Source organism: Hyperoodon ampullatus (assembly GCF_949752795.1).
Source record: "Hyperoodon ampullatus genome assembly, chromosome: 6".
NCBI classification, from domain to species: domain Eukaryota; kingdom Metazoa; phylum Chordata; class Mammalia; order Artiodactyla; family Ziphiidae; genus Hyperoodon; species Hyperoodon ampullatus.
Window position 1 is genome coordinate 88,492,523 of NC_136919.1, and position 15,391 is coordinate 88,507,913.

Here is a 15,391-nt window from a genome sequence, read left to right on the forward strand (position 1 = left end):
CCCTCTCCAGGTGCTGATGGTGGGTGGAATGTTCGAAGCCCCCTAGGCAGGAGGAGCTTTCTTCTCCTGACTGGTAAGAGCACGTAAAGAGATTGTTCCTTTACTCAGCTCCCTGGTGTAAGCTTCTGCATGAAACACTCCTTCTCTCTACCACCCATCTCGCCTGACTCCCTGCCACAATATGTTGCCAGCAACCTAGATATTACTGTTCATTAATTCATGCCTAACATGCAGTGGCTTATACTAGGTGTTATTGAATGTCTAAAAATAGGCACAGAGCCTGGAAGTGAGAAGTGAAAATTGCAAAATGGCTGGGTGGAAAAAATGATGGAACACAGAGCAGGCCTTTTGATATATTTCCTTCTGGTTATCTTTTACAGGTTAAATAAGACTAATATTCATGGTGAACCCAGGGCAGTTAGCCTCTTCAGATGTTTTACTTCTTAGCCTTTTCCAAAATCTGTTTTATTTATTTAATTTAACAAGACTTTGCCTTGATTGGGGCCATTTGTATAAGGCATTTTGCATTATGTGTTTGCAATCGTGTTTGCATATTTGCATTTCTCAAGTTTTGCCTGTCAAATCAGGCAACTAATTTCAGCAAATATACTTTCATGTCCACATGACCATCATCGGGGCATAAGACTATACTAAAACAAACCCCCCAAGTGGTCTTTAGGAGTAAAAGGTTTTATATTTTCTATTTATAGGAAGAATTTGGGGGGAAGGAGGAGAGCATAGCTTTATTTTTAAAATAGTATAATTGAGTATATAATTTAAATGCAAAACTGTAGGGTAGTATTTTCTGATTGTAACCTGGGCACCTGATGGGGCAAAGAGGGTTGCAGTATTCCTATTCTTGATTACTGAACAACAGACCTTTCTGCTTTTCTTTTCTTTCTTTCTTTTTAATTGAAGTATAGTTGATTTACAATATTATATTAGTTTCAGGTGTACAAATAGTGATTCAATGTTCTTATAGATGATACTCCATTTAAAGTTATTACAAAATAATAATGTGACCTTTTTGCTTTTCCTTCCTCCTCTGCTTTCCTGGGACAGCACTCCCTATGAAGTGTTAGCCCACTGCTTGCTCTTATCCTGTTTTCTAGGAGACTAGGCTAAGACATCTTCTAACATGCTGTAAACATGATTTCACAAATAATCTTAGTACTATGATTTTATTTAGTCTTTCTAACAAATCTATAAAGTAAATAGCCTAGGCCCACTCGTTACAAATGTCAGGGCTGGAATGTGTATCCACAATTTTTGATTTTAAGTCAAGGACCTTTCACGTTATTCGTGTTTCTCAAATTAGGGTCTGAAGATCCTTGAAAGCCTGCAGTTGTATTTTCAAGGGGCCTTGAGTTCTCTGCAAGAATTTAATTTTGTGTTTTCATTTTGATGATCATAATAAATGACTGTCAACATATTTTGGTTCCTTTGGATGATCAACTTAACAGAGAGCTGCCATGTGCTTTCAGGGCCTGCATTTTTGTCTGTGTTTGAGATTTTTGTTGATTCCAGGGAGTGCCACTTTAATTGTTGGAGACAAATGATTTGGAAAACACACAAACACAGGCAGTTAATATGTGAAGGTTGTTCTCACCAAGTGAAGGCCAAATGACTTCATCACAGGATGTACAAAGGAAGGCTCTGCGTAGTTTAAATGGAGACAAGAGGTGGAAGCATTGAGTCATTACACAGCATGTGGTCAACAGACTGGACTCAGAGGAGCCTGCACATCGAAGAGAGTGCTGCATTCAGATCGTGGGGTAGAGTGGCCAGCTGCACGTGTCCGATTAAATTAAAATTGTTAATTTGAATTTTGAGTCCTACATTTGTTGACCAGCAACTTAATTTTAAGTTTATTGTTGTATGGGGAATTCCCTGGCAGTCCAGTGGTTAGGACTCTGAGCTTCCACTGCTGAGGGCCCAGGTTCGATCCCTGGTCGGGGAACTAGGATCCTGCAAGCCGGGTGGTACGGCCACAAAAAAAAAAAAAAAAAAATTATTGTTTTATGATCTCTGTATGCAGACATTTTAATGTCTAGTTTTGCGCCATATGAAATTATTTCGTAATTTATTTGTCTGCTTATCTATTGTCTTTTATTTTTGTTTTTTAAATTTTTATTTATTTATTTATTTATTTAGTCTGCACGGGCTCTTCGTTGCGGCGCGCAGACTTCTCTAGCTGCGATGCGCGGGTTTCTGTAGTTGGGGCACGCAGACTCTAGAGCTCATGGGCTCAGTGGTGGTATGTGGGATCTTATTTCCCTGACCAGTGATCGAACCTGGGCCCCTTGCATTGGAAATGCGGAGTCTTAACCACTGGACCACCAGAGAAGTCCCTATTGTCTGTTTTTTTTACATTAGGATATAAACTTCTGGAGAGCAAAGGCCTTGCCTCTCTAGTTTTCTCTTTTTCATGAAAGTTGGAGCCTTGGGGAAGGAAACAATCTAGAGAGACCTTATAGACCAAGTGCAGAAGAGGGTCTAGGATATAACTCTAAGGAAGTTAAGTATTTGAGAGGTGAATTATAGAAGGTAAGCTGGCAATGTAGACCAAAGGAACATCTAGGTGAAAGAGGAGTGTAAAATCATGGAAGACATTGGAGGACAGTGTTTCAAAAAGCTGGTCAGAGTCGATAGTATAAATGCTGCCTAGAAGATAAATACAGTGTCTAATGGCTGTGGTGACTTGGAGGACATTGGGAAGTATATTTTGTTGAAATGATGGGGTGAAAACCAGCCTGGAGTGGAGAGAGAGAGGCATGAGAGACGGAGAAGTTGAGGCAGTAATTGTGAATGACTCAGCTCCTTCATGAAATTTGGCAGTGAGAGATCCAAGGATGTAGCTAGAGTTGGGCATGAGCCAAGGGAGGAATTTTTTTTTTTTTAATGGAAGATAATTGAGCTGATGGACTGAGACTGAAAGAGAAGTTGAAGTTGAAGGAAAAGGAGCGATGGGGGATAATGGATGTCACCAAGTTTGTGAGAGGCAAGAGGGATAGAATCGGAAGACAGAAAGAGGTAGGCTTCAGAATGAGTAGGCCACCACTTCCATTATGATAGGGGAGAAGGAAGGATATTTACTCAACACCTGCTATTAGGAGACAACAAGGAACATGGTCCCCATCCTCGAGAAGCAATAGTCCAGTTGGAGTGGCAAGATGTTGCAACAGAAAAGAATAATAACTCAGTCTGTGATAAGCCTACAGGCAATGAGTGCCGGAGCATTTTGGAGGAGAGCAAGATGAGCTCCTGATGCTATGATCAAGGAAGTCTTCATGATAAGTGGCATTTGATTTGGAACTTGAAAGCAGAGTAGGATTTTACTACCTGGAGATGTAAGTGGTAAGAGAAAATAAAGGAGAAGAAGAGTGCATTTCATGTGGAGGGACGGGCATGAACAAAGGATTGAAGTACTGTATTTCAACTGGTTTATCCTTCAGCAAAGAAACAGGGACTTTTTTTTTTTTAATCTGTACTCTGATAGAACACAGCAATTGAGAGGAAGAAAGAGACCTTAGAAATTATCCCGTCTAATGTCCTTATTTTTCTAGGTATGAAAACTGGGGTGCAGAGGGATGGAAGTGACTGCTGAAAGTCACAAAACTCTTTTTTGGCTGCGCCACGCAGCTTGTGGGATCTTAGTTCCTTGACTAGGGATGGAACCCGGGCCCTCGGCAGTGAAAGTGCAGAGTCCTAACCACTGGACTGCCAGAGAATTCTCTGAAAGTCACAGAACTCTTAGGTGAGAGTTGGGCTCTGGCTCACAAAGGTAGCTTCCATGATAACATTATTGTACGTGTTGTAAGGATAGAATACATTCAGTAAAACTGCACCTGATTTTATTAAATTACATCAGAGGTGCAAGGGAGTAAAGACCAGAAGAACTTTACATTTTTCAAAAAGAGATATAGTTATTAGTCACAGTGATTATAAGAATTCTAAGTTTTGCTCTGGAGCTATTTCATTTTTACCTGCATTAGTAAAGAGATAAGGATAATTCGTTATTAGGAGATTGATGATTTCCTGCAATTCACCCAACATACTGGTCTCCTATGCCTTGGACCAGTTAAGCCCCAATTGGCCAAAAGTGAATTTGAAGAAAAATTTATGCCGACTCAAAGTAAATATTTACAATAGAGGAGGAGGAGGAGGTATTAGTTTCCTGTGGTAGCTGTAAAAATTACCACACACTTAGTGGCTTAACACAGGTATACCATCTTACAGTTCTCAAGGTCAGAAGTCCAATGCAGGTCTCACTGGGATAAAATCAAAGTGTTGGCTGAGCTGCATTCTTTTTTGGAGACTCCAGAGGAGTATATGTTCCCTGCTTTTCCAGCTTCTAGAGGCTGCCCATGTTCTTTTGCCTTGTGGCCCCCTTCCTCCATGTCCAACCCCAACAACACTGCACCCCTCTAACTCTTTTTTTTCTCTCGTAACTAGAAAATTTGATCTCCCTCTGACCACACCCAGGAAAAGAGGTTCCGTGCTTTTAAGGACTTACGTGATTAGCCTGGGCCCACCCGGTTAATCCAGGATTATCTCCTCATCTCAAGACCTTAATCACATCTGTAAAGTTCCTTTGCCCTGTAAAGTAACAAATTCACAGGTTCTGGGATTAAGACATGGATGTATTTGTGGGGAGGGGCATTATTTGGCCTACCACAAAGAAGAAGAAAGAGGAAAAGAAAAATTATGGATTATTAAAGAGATGAGTTACAGATAACTGGAAAAGAAAATGAGCATGAAGAGCCAGTGTAAATTCACTAAATCATAGCAAGTGTCATTTTCTTATTTAACAGAGTTACTGGGTAAATAGATGTGGGGATGCCAGGGACAAATTTATCAGCTTGGTTTTTCTCTCAGGATGTTCTTGTGGAAAGATGAAGGAATGTGTGTCAGATGTCAGTGCAGTAAGCTCTATTCACAACTCATTAAACAACTGATGAAAAGTGGAAATGGATGTAAACCTAGATGAAATCCTCCTTATGTGTCACAGGGCTTTTTGTCCTTGGTCCTTCTTTAGTCACCGCTTTATCAGTGACTTGGCTGAGGACTTAAAGGTCAGGCTTATCGAATCTGCAGGCAACACAATAGGATTCAAAAGTTAGAGAAAATCTTAATAAACTGGGAAGAGAAGATGAAAGCATATGAACTGTTATAATAGGAAATGTGAAGTCTTCAATTTCAGGGAGAAAATCAGTTAAATACAGGATGGATGGTACTAGATTTGGTGTCAGTTTATGTGGGGGGAAAAAAAGAAAACAATGGATGCATCTGTGAAAGTAGAAGTGATGTTAAAGGCATCAATTAATGATTTTTGAGTATTTCCTATCAGGTACTGTGCTAAGAGCTTTACATATGTCATACACTGTCACCCTCAAAAAAATACCTTATGTCTGTCTCACAGATGATATTTTTTTAGTATTTTGAGATGTGAAGTAACTTGTCCAAGATTGCAAAATTATCTATCAAAACAAATTGGGGTCTGACTCCAAAGCCCATACTCATAATAGAATCGCAGGGGGATTTTTCAAAAGCCGAGGAATTGTAGCTACATTAGTAAAAATACAGTGCCCACATCGTAACAGAAGAAATCTCGGGTGTATCTTCCAGTTTGTGCTCTTCATATTAAGAGGGGATTTGATACACTTGAATGTGCATAGAGGAGTATGACCAGGATCATGAGTGGCTTGGACACCAAGGCATAGGAGGAGTGATGGAAAAAACTTGGTATATTTTGCCTAAAAGAGAGTTGGGTTGAGATGGATAGCACAAAAGTATAATTGCTTACGAAAAATATTTGAAGGCAGAACAGTTTTCTCTTCCAGAACTTGTGTGGAGGCAGATTTTGTTCAAGAGAACTTGTTGTTAATGGTTTATGTTATGAAGTCAACATTCAAGTACAGGCTTGGTGTGAGTTCCTTGGAAGTAGCAACCAAAGTACTTTCATCTTTGGGGTTAAATGATGCTTGGCAGGTGCTCAGTTTGGGCAGAATATGTTAACAAGTGACTTTGTCAGGGACATCATATAAGAAATTAGTGAATTAAGAAGCAAGTTGGGGAGAACATATTTGCAAATGAAACAACAGACAAAAGATTAAGCTCCAAAATATTCACACAGCTCATGGAGCTCAATATCAAAGAAACAAACAATCCAATTAAAAAAATGGGTGGAAGACCTAAATAGACATCTCACCAAGGAAGACATACAGATGGCCAAGAGGCACATGAAAAGATGCTCAACATCACTAATTATTAGAGAAATGCAAATCAAAACTACAATGAGGTATCACCTCACACCGGTCAGAATGACCATTATCAAAAAAATCTAGAAACAATAAATGCTGGAAAAGGTGTGGTGAAAAGGGAACCCTCCTGCACTGTTGGTGGGAATTTAAATTGATACAACCACTATGGAAAACAGTATGGAGGTTCCTTAAAAAACTACAAATAGAACTACCATATGACCCAGCAATCCCACTACTGGGCATATACCCTGAGAAAACCATAATTCAAAAAGAGACATGCACCACAATGTTCACTGCAGCACTATTTACAATAGGTAGGACATGGAACCAACCGAAATGTCCATCAACAGATGAATGGATAAAGAAGATGTGGCACATATATACAATGGAATATTACTCAGCCATAAAAAGAAACGAAGTTGAGTTATTTGTAGTGAGGTGGATGGACCTAGAGTCTGTCATACAGAGTGAAGTAAGTCAGAAAGAGAAAAACAAATACCGTATGCTAACACATATATATGGAATCTAAAAAAACCAAAATGGTACTGATGAACCTAGATGCAGGGCATGAATAAAGATGTAGACATAGAGAATGGACTTGAGGAGGGAGGGAGGGGGAAGCTGGGGTGAAGTGAGAGAGTAGCATCGACATATATACACTACCGAATGTAAAATAGATAGCTAGTGGGAAGCAGCAGCATAGCACAGGGAGATCAGCTCCGTGCTTTGCGATGATCTAGAGGGGTGGGCTAGGGAGGATGGAGGGAGGTTCAAGAGGGAGGGGATGTGGGGATATATGTATGCATATGGCTGATTCACTTTGGCGTACAACAGAAACTAACACAGTATTGTGAAGCAGTTATACTCCAATAAAGATCTATTAAAAAAAGAAGCAAGTTAGAAGAGATGGGACTCTAGGGTTACTGCCAAGTTTGGAATTTTTCTTTTATTTGATTTAGATTGTTGACTTGAGATAAGCAACCCATAGCCCTGGGTCCACTGCCCTTCTTGGCTAACTGGTAAGTTAATGCAAAGTTCTAATGGCCTGATTAACACTAAGTTCTAATGACTTGAATATCAACATCAAAACTATTTCATATTTGAATTACTGTTAAGTCTCTAAACATGCTGACATTTTAATTGTTCTCGAGTAGCCTCCATTATTTTTTCCCCCTGCATTTTGGCAGGATTGATTTGATAAATCATAGAAAAACAAATTAAATTTGCAATCTGGCCACTTTCTGTAAACAAGCTAGCAAGATAAGGGCTGCTGAGGGGTTATAGCTATGACAATAGCCGCCTTGAGTCAAGTGGAATTGCTTTAGAGCGTTCATGTAGAAAGTGAGTCATAAACTGTGGAGCAGTAAAGATGACCAAGAGGATACAGACATGGAAGGAGATATCGTAGAACTGGGGCAGAGTCAACAGTGGCCCGTATTATATTTTGAGGAGCTTCAAGAAAGGCCATTGTCCAGCTTTAAAAAAGATAATGTTGAAGCCATATGTGTTTATCAAAACCCCATCTTCAATGCAACAAGATATATAAATATTAATCTGTGGTTCCAGTGGAGTAGACAGCTGAATTTCTCCTAATATTCTTACATTTCTTTTGCTCTATTTTGATGCCCAGCTATTAGACTCAAGTGGGGTGGGTGTCACTGAGTGGCAAGAGTGTAGTACTGTTAGATCCGTTCCCCCAACCCACCAGCATTTTATACCCAGTTATTTGTAACCCCTGTCATTACTGTCTCACAAAGTTCATTATAATATGATACCATGTCACCATGGATACCTACAAGTGATGCATTTGTACAGTTATTTAGCCCTTTGGAAGGTGCCTCCTTGAAATTTAATTTGTGGGATTCCCAAGTTATTTCCCATTACAGTCATCCTGGCTACCAACCACTTACTCGTTTGTCTTAGGGACCTGAAATTCCCACTGTTAGAGTTATTCCTTTAGTTTTCAGAGAAGACTCTTTCAGAAAGGTAATCCACTAAATCACTGGAATAGAGTTAATTTATCAGATCAGTTTGCCTATCTTTTCTTTCCTAGGATTCCCTATGTACCACTCAGGGTCTCTTTAGGAAATGGATGGCATATTCAAGCTGGGTAATTGAAGAGAATTTAATGAAGGGTCTGTTTATGAGTCATATGTGGCTTAGGAACAGCCCATGCTAATAACACGTGGCTTCATTAGCCCACCTAGGCCTGATGGGGCAAGGGTCAGTTCCTGGAACCTGGAGAGGTGGTTGCCTGAAGAGGCTACCTGAGAGTTGCTGTGACATTTGGTGGAGGGATGAAGCAGGGAGCAAGCTGGAGAATAAATATCCAGCCTTCACTCTTCTCTCTCCTTCTATATACTCTTGGTCTCCCACATTGACTAAACCCAAACAAAACCAGAGGACATAGAAGCCCACTGGTGTCATCCATATAAGTCAGTCTCCCGGGGCAGAGCAAAGAGTGGATCTGGAGGGGCAAAAGGAAGATATCCAGCACAATCGGTAGCAAAGTTGGAGTTTCCACTGTGCTCCACCTCCATACCTTCACTGTTCCTGTGGGCCATCCCATTTATAGTTTCTTCTCCTCCCTTCATCCTGTAGGTGGATGTCCAAATAACTCCACCTGAATCTCCCCTTGGCATCTCACTCTCAACATGCCCTGAATGAATTCATCACACTCATCATCTTTATGCCCTTTATTCCCTTGTATTGTCATAGTTAAGGTATCACTATTTTAGTGCCCAAGTCAGAAATCTAGGAATCATTTTATACCACAATCTTTCTCTCACCCCGATGTCCTATCACCAATTCTGCTCATTTTGCCTCCAAGATATATCTCTCTCTACCTCCTTTTTTTCTTTATTTCTACTCCCAGTTTACTGGTTTAGGTCATTACTACTTCTTGTAACCTGTCTTCCGACCTCTAGTAAGTTCCCTCTTGAAACTGTGACCCACATTGCCATCAGAGTGAGCATTTAAATATCAAATTCTGTTTCATTCATTCGTTTATTTAGAAAATATTTATTGTAAACTATTATGTGCCGTATATTATGCTAAATGTTAGAAATTCAGAAATGAATAAGACATGTTCTCTGCCTTCAATTATAATCTCATGGTAGAGAGAAGTAAGTATAGATAGATAGAATTATAAACCAGGCACTTATCTCATAATAAGGGTAAGAGTGGCAGAGAAAACTCCCTGGAGAAATGAACACCTAAGCTTAGCCCTGAAGGATTGATAGGAGTTAATCAGGTAAAAGGAAGGAGAGGAGAAGAGACAGGCAGGGAAAGATATTTCAGGCTATGAGTGCAACCTGGTGCACATCCTAAAAGCAAGAGAGAGCATAAAGAGCTGGAAGAATTTAAAGTAATATAGTGTGGGCGAAGCAGAAAGTATGAAATCACTGGTCAGATGATGAAGAGTTTTAAGGACTTTAGACTTCATCTCAAAGATTATGAGGACCCCAGAGAACTTTAAGCTGAGGATTGGCATGATCAGATTTGTGTTGTGGAAGGATTACTCTTATAGTTGTTTGGAAAAGAGATTTGAAAGGGGTAAAATTGGAGGCAGATTAGCCAGTTGTTAAGAGCTTTTACTGAACTCAGGAAGTAGTGGTAGATACAGAATGATCCAAAATATATTAAAGTGGTATTATTCATAGGAGATATTGAAGGATTGAACTTGGAGGGTGAAGGAGAGAAAGAGATCAAGACTGATGCCTAGGACTCTGGTTTGGGCAACTGGGTAGATAGACAGTGCTAATGTTCACCGGGGTAGGGAATTCAAAAAGATGAGGTGTATGAACTTCAGGTAATGAACTCAATTTTGGACACATCCAGTTTGTGGTTCTTGCAGGCCATTCAAGTGGAGACTTTGAGTTGGATGTTCATATCTAGATTTTAAATTATGTCAAGAGATGAGGTTTCTCAAGATAGTCCTATTGAATGAAAATAGGTTCCATGAAAGACCAACATGTAAAGCTTGTTGGGGGAAAGAAAGAACAAGTTCCAAAGAGCTAGGAAGAAAAATCTTCAATCACCATTATCTACTGGATCAAGGCCAAGCTCTTAAGTTATAACTTTTCTCTCTCACTTTATCTCATGCCAATCCTCAGCTTAGAATTTATGTTCTATTAGTTCTTTTAGGTTCTATTCTATTAAGTTTTATTAAAACAAGTTGCTGGTGGTCCTTCATGGATACCCGAGTCTCTATTCCTTGGATATCTGTTTGCTTTTAGCCTTTTCTTTCTCTACCTGGAATATCTGTTCCCTCTTCTTTATCTGGTTACACCCTAATTAGCCTTCAAAAGTAAACTCAAGCTTGTCTGCTCTGAAAAGACTTAACTTGAGTACCCTTGGTTGAACTAGATGCTCCCTCCCTCCTTCCTTCCCGTTGCTTTTGCGTGTATATTTATCCTAGCACTTACACGATATTGATATCATCTGTCTACCTAGCTTACCACAAAAATTGTTTCATTAGTTCAAGAATTGTATTGCAGATTGGATTCCCCAGGGAGCAGATTCTGAGACAGACTTTAGTGTACAAGATGTTTATTCAGGAGTGCCCTTGGGATGAACACCTGTGGAAAGGAGAAGGCAGCAGGAGTGGGCCAAGGGAGAAATCAAGCCCTGTTGCAAACCCAGCTGCCTCATCCAACACCATAAAGAGGTCTGGAGCTGAGTGCCCTTTCAGAGTTGTTCTAAATTGGCATGGGATGGCCGGGCATCCCTTACCTGATCAATCATTTGGCATGGACCATCCCAGGAAGGGGCATGACATTGGAAGAGGCAGCTCTGCAGCCGAAGCAATGCTTGCAGTGGTTGACAGCTGAAGGCCATCTGCTGACAGCACTTTCTGCAGCTGGGACAGCACTTCATTTCCTGAAGGGGGATGGGGCAGTGCATTGCAAAATCTACCACACACCAGATATTTTTCTTTGCATTTCTGGGGCCTGCCATACTATGTGGCAGATGCAAACTGTGGGCTGGGACTGAGCAGTGGTTATCCTCCTCACACAGGCTTGTGACCTCTAGTTCTCCAGACACACATTCTCCCTGCTCCCTAATGCCTGGAACCCTGCCTGCTGCATGTATTGACATCTTTTGAGTTTGCCACCCCTGTTAGTTACTAACAAATGTTTATTGAACTGAACAGAAGTCAGTATCACTGAATTACACTTCTCAAGAACATTCATATATATTTATTTAATCCTTTAAAACAACCCTAAAACTTAGATATAATGATCACCCCCATATTTACAGATGAGGAAACTGAATCCCAGAGCGGCTCAGTCATTTGCTCAAGGGTCTCTAGCTAGGAAGTGGCAGGATTATGACTTATATCAAGTGTTCTTATTTAGAACCTCATGCTCTTCCATTATGGCATCCGAAGGCCTTGGGGGTATTCCTGCTGGAAGACGATTGGGTGGGCCTAGGTCTTGATTAGGCGCGATGGGAAGAAAAAATATCTTAACAAAACCAAAAATATTCAGGGAGGAAGAAACTGGAAATTTTGTAAGCTGGCAGCAAGGACTGGAAAGGGATACTATTCATTTAGGACCTTCTTTTCTCAGATGGTTTCAAAGGAGTAAAAACAATTAGAGCTGTAAGACAGAGTAGGAGACAAGACAAGGTTGATGAACAAAGGGGAGAGCAATGTAGGAAGTTAGCAACATTTCATACACAGCCACACACACACTGAAAATGTGTCAGCAATGTGAGGTCATTGTTAACTGCCAAGAATAAGTCTGAAATAGATTGTTAAATAAGAGATAGTATTGCCAAGGCTGAGTTGTTTGTCTGCCTCAAAAGGACAAATTCTGAGAGGTGGAATGAAAGAAAATTTATCCAGTTGACTACAAAATGGAAATATGATGGCTCCAGTGCTGGATATGGATTAGAACTTTTTTTCCATTACACTAAACTTGACCAATCAAAAGGCTTTGTAAATTACATTTTTCTTCTCTACATAATTTTTTTTTTTTTTTGCGGTACGCGGGCCTCTCACTGTTGTGGCCTCTCCCGTTGTGGAGCACAGGCTCCGGACGCGCAGGCTCAGCAGCCATGGCTCACGGGCCCAGCCGCTCCGCGGCGTGTGGGATCTTCCCAGACCGAGGCACAAACCTGTGTCCCCTGCATCGGCAGGTGGACTCTCAACCACTGTGCCACCAGGGAAGCCCTCTACATAATTTTTAATAAAGGATTGTTTTTTCAAAAAGAAATGCTTTTTCTTAATTTTTTTTTTTTTTTTTTTTTTTGCCATGTGGCTTGCAGGACCTTAGTTCCCCAACCAGGGATTGAACCCAGGCCACAGCAGTGAAAGCACTGTGTCCTAACCACTGGACCACCAGGGAACTCCCAAGAAATGCTTTTTATTAAAAAGCTAGGAGATAAAATTCTTGTCTTCATCTCAAAACAACATTTTAATTTTAATTATTATAATTACATAATACTTGTTTCACACAAGAGAGACTTAAGGTATATGGATATAAAGATGAAGAATATAAAATACATAATTTTTATCACATTGTATATTATCAAGTCTCAGAGATGACTTTTCTACTTTGTAACTTAGACTCACCCAGATTTTTCTTAGAGTTTGGAAACATTAGTGAAAACAGGATTGATAAAATTAGGGGGTTTGGTTGAGGAAAGCACAACTATTAAATGGAAAATTACCAGTAGCAATTTCCTTAGGTTTCATTAGTTGAGGTAAATATATATGCTTATATCATCTTTTACCACAGTGTCTGTCTGTCTATCTATCTATCTATCTATCAATTTTTAAGGATCCATACTGTTATAGATTGAATTATGTCCCCTACAATTCATATGTTGAAGCCCTAACACCTCAATGTGACTATATTTGGAGATAGAACCCTTAAGGAATTTATTAAGGTTAAATGAAATCTTTAAGGTAGAGTTCTAATTTGAAAGGACTGGTAATCCTTATAAAAAGAGGCAGAGACACTAGAGATCTCTCTCTCCCTCTCCTCCTCCTCTCCATCTAGTATGCGCATGCACAAGCACAGAAGAAAGGCCATGTAGGACACAGCAAGAAAATGGGTGTCTATAAGCCAGGACAAGAGGAATCAACAAACCCCAACTCTGCTGGTGCCTTGATCTTGGGTGTCCAGCATCCAGAAGTTTGAGAAAATAAATTTCTGTTGTTTAAACTACCCAGTCTGTGGTATTTTGTTATATCAGCCTGAGCAGACATACATATATAGTAAAAGTAGGAAGACATGTATGGGAGTGATAAACATCAAATTTAATTTAGGGCTTAATTCTGGGGTCAAGGGAGAGGAATAAAATGGAAGGTGGGTGCACATGGGATCCAAAACATTTCAAAGTTTTAAAAGTAAACATGGATCCAGTTATGGTGGAAATAACTGCCAAGGAACAGAATAAAGAAAAAAGAATGAAAAGAATTGAAAACAATCTCAGAGACCTCTGGGACAACACTAAATGCACCAACATTCAAATTATATGGGTCTCAGAAGAAGAAGAGAAAAAGAAAGGGTCTGGGAAAATATTTGAAGAGATTATAGTGGAAAACTTCCCTAACATGGGAAAGGAAGTAGTCACCCAAGTCCAGAAAGCACAGAGAGTCCAATACAGGATAAACCCTAGGAAAAACACACCAAGGAACATATTAATCAAACTAACAAAAATTAAATTCAAAGAAAAAATATTAAAAGCAACAAGGGAAAAACAAAAAATAACATACAAAGGAATCCCCATAAGGTTATCAGCTGATTTTTCAGTGGAATCTCTGCAGGCCAGAAGGGAGTGGCAGGATATACTTAAAGTGATGAAAGAGAAAACATATAACCAAGATTACTCTACCCAGCAAGAATCTCATTCAAATTCAATGGAGAAGTCAAAAACTTTTCAGACAAACAAAAGCTAAGAGAATTCAGCACCACCAAACCAGCTTTACAACAAGTGCTAAAGAAACTTCTCTAAGTGGAAACACAAGAGAAGAAAAAGACCCACAAAAACAAACCCCAAACAATTAAGAAAATGGTAATAGGAACATACATATTGATAATAACCTTGCATGTAAATGGATTAAATGCCCCAACCAAAAGACACAGACTGGCTGAATGAATACAAAAACAAGACCCATATATATGCTGTCTACAGGAGACCCACTTCAGACCTAGGGACACATACAGACTGAAAGTGAAGGGATGGAAAAAGATACTCCCTGAAAATGGAAATCAAAAGAAAGCTGGAGTAGCAATACTCATATCAGATAAAATAGACTTTAAAATAAAGACTGTTATGAGAGATAAGGAAGACACTACCTAATGATCAAAGGATCAATCCAAGAAGAAGATATAACAATTCTAAATGCTTATGCACCCAGCATAGGAGCACCTCCATACATAAGGCAAATGCTAACAACCATGAAAGGAGAAATCGACAGTAACACAATAATAGTAGGGGACTTTAACACCCCACTTACACCAATGGACAGATCATCCAAACAAAATAAATAAGGAAACACAACCTTTAAATGACATAATAGACCAGATATATCTAATTGATATTTATAGAATATTCCACCCAAAAGTGGCAGAATACACTTGCTTTCAAGTGCACATGGAACATTCTACAGGATAGATGACATCTTGGGTCACAAATCAAGGCTCGGAAAATTTAAGAAAATTAAAATCATATCAAGCATCTTTTCTGACCACAACGCTATGAGATTGGAAATCAACTACAGGAAAAAAACTGTAAAAAACACAAGTACATGGAGGATAAACAGTGTGCTACTAAATAACCAAGAGATCACTGAAGAAATCAAAGAATTAATTAAAAAGTACATAGAAACAAATGACAGTGAAAACACGACGACCCAAAACCACAGCAAAAGCAGTTCTAAGAGGGAAGTTTATAGCAATTCAATCTCACCTCAAGAAACAAGAAAAATCTCAAATAAACAATCTAACCCCACACTTAAAACAACTAGAGAAAGAAGAACAAAGAAAACCCAAAGTCAGAAGAAGGAAAGAAATCATAAAGATCAGAGCAGAAATAAATGAAATAGAAATGAAGAAAATAATAACAAAGATCAATAAAACTAAAAGCTGGTTCTTTGAGAAGATAAACAAAAT

The 15,391-nt window shown here is 39.4% G+C and overlaps 1 long non-coding RNA gene across 1 annotated transcript in view; it reads left to right on the forward strand.

Moving 5' to 3' along the window:
- Positions 1-14,367, forward strand: part of LOC307055145 — a 68,362-nt gene extending 53,995 nt beyond the window's left edge. Inside the window, exon 4 of the long non-coding RNA XR_013810968.1 lies at positions 13,274-14,367. This is a non-coding gene — a long non-coding RNA (uncharacterized lncRNA). The remainder of the gene's footprint in view (positions 1-13,273) is intronic.
- Positions 14,368-15,391: the final 1,024 nt, after the last annotated feature.